Source organism: Mirounga angustirostris, unplaced genomic scaffold (assembly GCF_029215605.1).
Source record: "Mirounga angustirostris isolate CCGP_5_RB_7025 unplaced genomic scaffold, mMirAng1.0.hap1 SCAF_11, whole genome shotgun sequence".
Classification (NCBI taxonomy): domain Eukaryota; kingdom Metazoa; phylum Chordata; class Mammalia; order Carnivora; family Phocidae; genus Mirounga; species Mirounga angustirostris.
Genome location: NW_026991719.1, coordinates 68,614,466 through 68,620,465, shown reverse-complemented (window position 1 = coordinate 68,620,465; position 6,000 = coordinate 68,614,466).

Below are 6,000 nucleotides of genomic sequence, written 5' to 3'. Positions count from 1 at the left end.
ACTGAGTCTAGCTGGCTAAATCTAAATATAAATTTTTTCAACAACAACAACAAAAAAGTAAAGTGTCACATCATATACATAAAACATGAGGGGAAGTAAAAATTTAGTGCTTTTAGAATGGGTTCAAATTTAAGCAACCATCAATTTAATATAAACTGCTATATTCATAAGATGTTATATATCAACCTAATGGTAACCACAAATTAAAAACCTGTTAGAGATATGAAAAAAAGAGAGAGAGAGAATCCAAGCATATCACTAAAGAAAACCAGCAAACCACAAGGGAAGAAAGCTAAAGCAGGAAGGAACAGAAAAGAACTACAAAAACAGTCCTGAAGGAAGTAACAAAATGGCAATAAGTACATACCTATCAATAATTAATTTGAATGTAAATTGACTAAATGCTCCAATGTAAACCCATAGGGTGACTGAATGGATGAAAAAGCAAGATCAATCCATATGCTATGCTGCCTACAAGAGATTTACTTCAGACTGAAAGATACATTCAGATTTAAAGTGAAAGGATGGGAGTTAAGATGTTGGAGTGGTAGGGGGATCCTATGCTTGCCTTGTCCCTTGAAAATAGCTAGATAATTATCAAATCATTCTGAACACCCAAGAAATTGATCAGAGGCCTGAGAACAAACTGTACATATAAAGGGAGAGAAAAGGCCAAATTGCGGAAGGTAGAAGCTGCAGGGAGTTGATTTTGGGGAGAAAAGAATTGCAGGTGCTGTTGGGGGAAGGATCTCTGATCATGGAGAGAGAAGACAGAGAAAAAGAGAGAGAGAGATAAAGAGAGAAAGCAGCATGCAGTGGATTGCACAAGAAAAACTCTTCCTTGAAACCATTGACTGGGAAAAGAAGAGGGGTTGATTATCACAAGTTTTTACAAGCAGGGGAGCTCAAAGTCTGAAGTTTTAAAAGTTCAGGCCATCACCCAGGTCATGTGTGGTGGGCTTAGTGCTTCTTATGTGGGGAAGGAGGTCAGAGGCCCAAATCAGAAAGCATGGTCTGAGGATCTCATGGGATCTCTCTCATGCACCAGAAGAAATAGTTCCCCTTCTTAAAATGCATTTGGGAGAGGTGGCACTGCCTCTCAGGGATCAAAAGAGACAGGTGGGCACAATTGAGTGACCACGTTAATTATCATAACAGCAGAGGCACCTGCTGAAGGAAGCTAACATGGAAGCCAGCTTTTGGCTGTGTTTTACCATAAGCTCCCAGGCCCTGCATGGTCATAAGATTGCTTATCTGGGACAAACCTGCACCAGCAACAGCATGGGGAAACCTCCCCCAGAAGATCAGCATGGGTCTACACCACTCTAGGTCCCTAAAATTTGGAGTTTTTGAAACCCAGCTGTGCACCTGAGATAAAACACAGGAGCTTTGCACCACCAGGCAGGCAGATGGCACAGACACAGGGTGAAAGCAGGGTTCTGATGGAAGTCAGGGACACAAGAAGGGGAAATTGTATGCTCTTCTGTGAGGGCTTCCTGAACAGCTGCAGGCTTAAACTCTCTTGTCTGGGGACAAGACAACAGTGTGATGCAATTCCCCCTGCCCCACTCATCAGCACCGACAGACTTCAGTGTTCAACACTGTGCCCCTCAGTGGAGGCTGGAGCCATTTAACTAACCCCCACCTCACTGGTCCCTGCAAGGTGCATCTTTACTAGGGCAAGTCAGCCTGATAAGAGCAGTAGGCCCCTCCCCCAGAAGACCAGCACAAACCCCCACATGCACCAAACCTACTGATCATAGAGTGTTGCAAACTTCAGCTCTAGTGGAAATAGGGTCAGGCTTATTATAACAAGCAGACAAAAACAAAACAAAAAAAAACTATTTAAAACACCACACACTGGACAAGGTCCAAATACTCCCCACTGTTATCAAGGAGAAACTCTGCAGAGGACTGAATGAGGGAAAGAGAAGCCAAAACAAAACAATAGAGTGCACACTCTGAATGACCTCCTGAAGTGCCAGGCCCTGGATACTATAGGATCTCTTCTTAACATAGCCATTATTCTCAGGTATAGGAAATTTAACAGGCTTTCCTAACATACACACACACAAAATAAAAACTGACCTAGACAAAATGCCAAGATGGAGGAATTTGCCCCAAATGAAAACATGAAGAGGTCATGGCCAGTGATCTAATCAAAACAGATATAAGTAATATGCCTAAACCAGATTTTAAACAATCTTAAGGATACAGGCTGGGCTTGAGAAAAGGACAGAAGACATGAGAGAATCCCTTCCTGCAGGGATAAAAGAACAAAAAACTAGTCAGACTGGGTGCCTGGGTGGCTCAGTTGGTTAAGTGACTGCCTTCGGCTCAGGCCATGATCCTGGAGTCCCTGGATCGAGTCCCGCATCGGGCTCCCTGCTTGGCGGGGAGTCTGCTTCTCCCTCTGACCCTCCCCCCTCTCATGTGCTCTCTCTCATTCTCTCTCTCTCAAATAAATAAAATCTTAATAAAAAATACTAGTCAGACTGAAATTAAAAATGCTTAATCAAGATGCAAAACTGACTGGATACAATAAAAATGAAGATGAATGAAACAGAGGAAAGAATCAGTGATATAGAAGATAAAATTATTGAAAATGATGTAGCTGAAAAGAAGAGGGAAAGAAAAGTATTGGATAAAGAAGGTAGACTTAGGGAACTCAGCAACACCATAAAGTATAATAACATTCATATTATAGGAGACTCTGACGAGAGGGGAAAGGGGGCAGTAGTTTTATTTAAGGAAACAATAGCTAAAAACTTCCCTAGTCTGGGGAAAGAAACAGACATCCAAATCCAGAAGGCACAGAGAACTCCCATCAAATGCAACAAAAGCAGGCCAACACCAAGATATATTGTAGTAAAATTTGGAACTATAGAGATAAGGAAAGGATCCTGAAGCAGCAAGGGAAAAGAAATCCCTAACCTACAAAGGAAGACAAATCAGGTTTACAGCAGATCTTTCCACAAAAACCTGACAAAAATCCCCAACCTACAAAGGAAGACAAATCAGGATTACAGCAGGTCTTTCCACAAAACCTGACAAAAAAAAAACAGAAGAGAGAGGCATGACATATTCAATGTGATGAATGGGAAAAATATGCAGCCAAGAATACTTTATCCAGCAAGACTATCATTCAGAATACAAGGAGAGAAAGTTTCTGAGACAAACAAAAACTAAAGGAGTTCTTAAATACTAAGCCAGCTCTGCATTAAATATTGAAAGGGACCCTTTGAGTGGGAAAGGAAGACCAAAAGCAACAAAAACTAGAAAGGAACAGGGAAAGTCTCCAGAATCAGGGACACTACAGTTGCTGTAATAAACAAAATGGCACTAAATACTTATCTATCAATAATCACTCTAAATGTAAGTGGACCAAATGCTCCAATCAAAAGACATAGTGTATAAGAATGGATTAAAAAAAAAATAGGACACATCTATATGCTAAGAGACTCATTTGAGACCTAAAATCACCTCCAGATTAAATATAAGGGGATGAAGAACCATCTATTATGCTAATGGCCATCAAAAGAAAGCCAAAGTGGGGTGGAGCAAGATGGCGGAGGAGTAGGAGACCTGGATTTTGTCTGGTCTCAGGAATTCAGCTGGATAGGGATCAAACCATTCTGAACACCTACAAACTCAACAGGAGATCAAAGAAAAGAATAGCAACAACTCTCTGAACAGAAAAGAGACCACTTTCTGGAAGGTAGGACATGCAGAGAAGTGAACACGAGGCGATATTCGGGAGGATAGACGGCGGGGGAGGGGGCCTCTGTCGGCCGCTTCTGGCAAGTGATAGAACCACGGAGCACAAAATTGGAACTTTTAGAAGTTGGCTCCGCTGAGAGATGTCACTCCGGTGGCTAAGCAGGGGGTGGAACCCTCGCGGGACAGTGTGGTCTCAGGACCCTCAGGGTCACAGAAAGACCGGGAGTGCCTGAGTGCAGCAGAGCTCCCAGGTATCAGAGCAGGGAAGCCGGCTGCAGAGACAGAGCCGAGGCGCGGGCTCTCAGCTCAGGGTTGTCATAAACCGTGATGAGGGGCACAGTCGGGCCACTGCTCCTCCAGCAGGGACCCAACAAGCGGCAGATCCGGGGAGACTCACCTTCTTCCCCTGGGAGGAGAGGTGCGGGAGCGCACCGCAGCGATCTGCTGGGTTTGGAGACTCCACACTGAGTCGGGTGCCAGAGATAGAAACGTGCGATCACAGGCCAGGTGAGCACAGAGTGCGGCTGGAGACTGGGGAGCTGGGAGTGACTGACTGCTTTTCTCTGGGGGCTCACTGAGGAGCGGGGCCCTGAGCTGCCGGCTCCTCAGGGCAGAGATTGGGAGGCTGCCATTTTCACTCTCGTCCTCCAAAGCTATACGGAAAGCTTGCAGGGAACAAAAGCTCCCAAGAGCAAACCGAAGCAGATTACTTAGCCCAGACTGGGCAAGGGCAGGGCAATTCTGCCTCCAGCAAAGACATTTGGGAACCACGGCAATAGGTCCCTCCCCAGAAGATCAGCGAGAACAGCCAGCCAAGAACAAGTTTACCCATCAATGAGAATGGCAGAACTCCAGCGCTAGGGGAATACTGAACATAGAATCCATGGCTTTTTTATCATGATTCTGTAGTCTTCCAAAGTTAATTTTTTTTTTACTCTCTTTTTTTTTTTTGAGTTTTTCCTTTTCCCTTTTTCAACCAACATCTTATCAATCCCTTTTTTAAAAAACATTTTTATTTTTCATTTTTAGAGTCAATTCTATCCCATTATAGTAGTTCCCCTTATTTTTGGCATATATATATATATATATATATATATATATATATATATATAAATGGTTCTCTCTTTAAAATTTTGAGATAGTTTCTTCTAACAGATCAAAATGTACCCTGAATCTCTAGTGTATGGTTTTTTTCTACTCCCCTGCCTGATCACATTCTCTCCCTTTTTTTCTTTTTTTTTAAAATCCTCTTCTTTCTTTTTTCAAACAACTTATCAATTCCTTCCAAAAATTTTTTTATAATTTTCATCTTTACAGTCATATTCCATCCCTTCATCATATCAACCCTTATTTTTGTACATATATAAGTTTTTCTTTCTTTAAAATTTTGGGAGGCACTTTCTTCTAACAGACAAATATACATCCAAAATCTAGTGTGTGGCACTGATCTATGTACCAGCCTGATCATATTTGATCATAATTTTTTTGTTTGTTTGTTTTGTTCTGATTTGTTTGTTTTTATCTTTTTCTTTTTCTTTTTTTTCTTTTTTCTCTCTTTCCCTTTCTTTTCCTCCTGCTTCAGGTCTTTTCTGATTTGTTTAGAGTATATTTTCTGGGGTTGTTGTTACCCTGTTAGCATTTTGTTCTCCTCTGGACAAAATGACAAGACAGAAAAAATCACCTCAACAAAAAGAACAAGAGGTAGTACAGACTGCCAGGGACCTACTCAATATGGACATTAGTATGATGTCGGATTTAGAGTTCAGAATCATCACTTTAAAGATACTAGCTGGGCTTGAAAAAAGCATGGAAGTTATTAGAGAAACCCCTTCTGGAGAAGTAAAAGAACGAAAATCTAACCAAGTCGAAATCAAAAAGGCTATTAATGAGGTGCAATCAATTATGGGGGCGCTAACTGCTAGGATAAATGAGGCAGAAGAGAGAATCAGTGATATAGAAGACCAAATGATGGAAAATAAAGAAGCTGAGAAAAAGAGAGATACACAACTACTGGATCACGAGGGCAAAATTCGAGAGATAATCAATACCATAAGATGAAACAACATTAGAAAAACTGGGATCCCAGAAGAAGAAGAAAGAGAGAGAGGGACAGAAGGTATAATGGAGCAAATTATAGCAGAGAACTTCCCTAATTTGGGGAAGGAAACAGGCATCAAAATCAAGGAAGCACAGAGAACCCCTCTCAAAATCAATAAAAATAGGTCAACACCCCGACATCTAATAGTAAAACTTACGAGTCTCTGAGAAAAAGAGAAAATC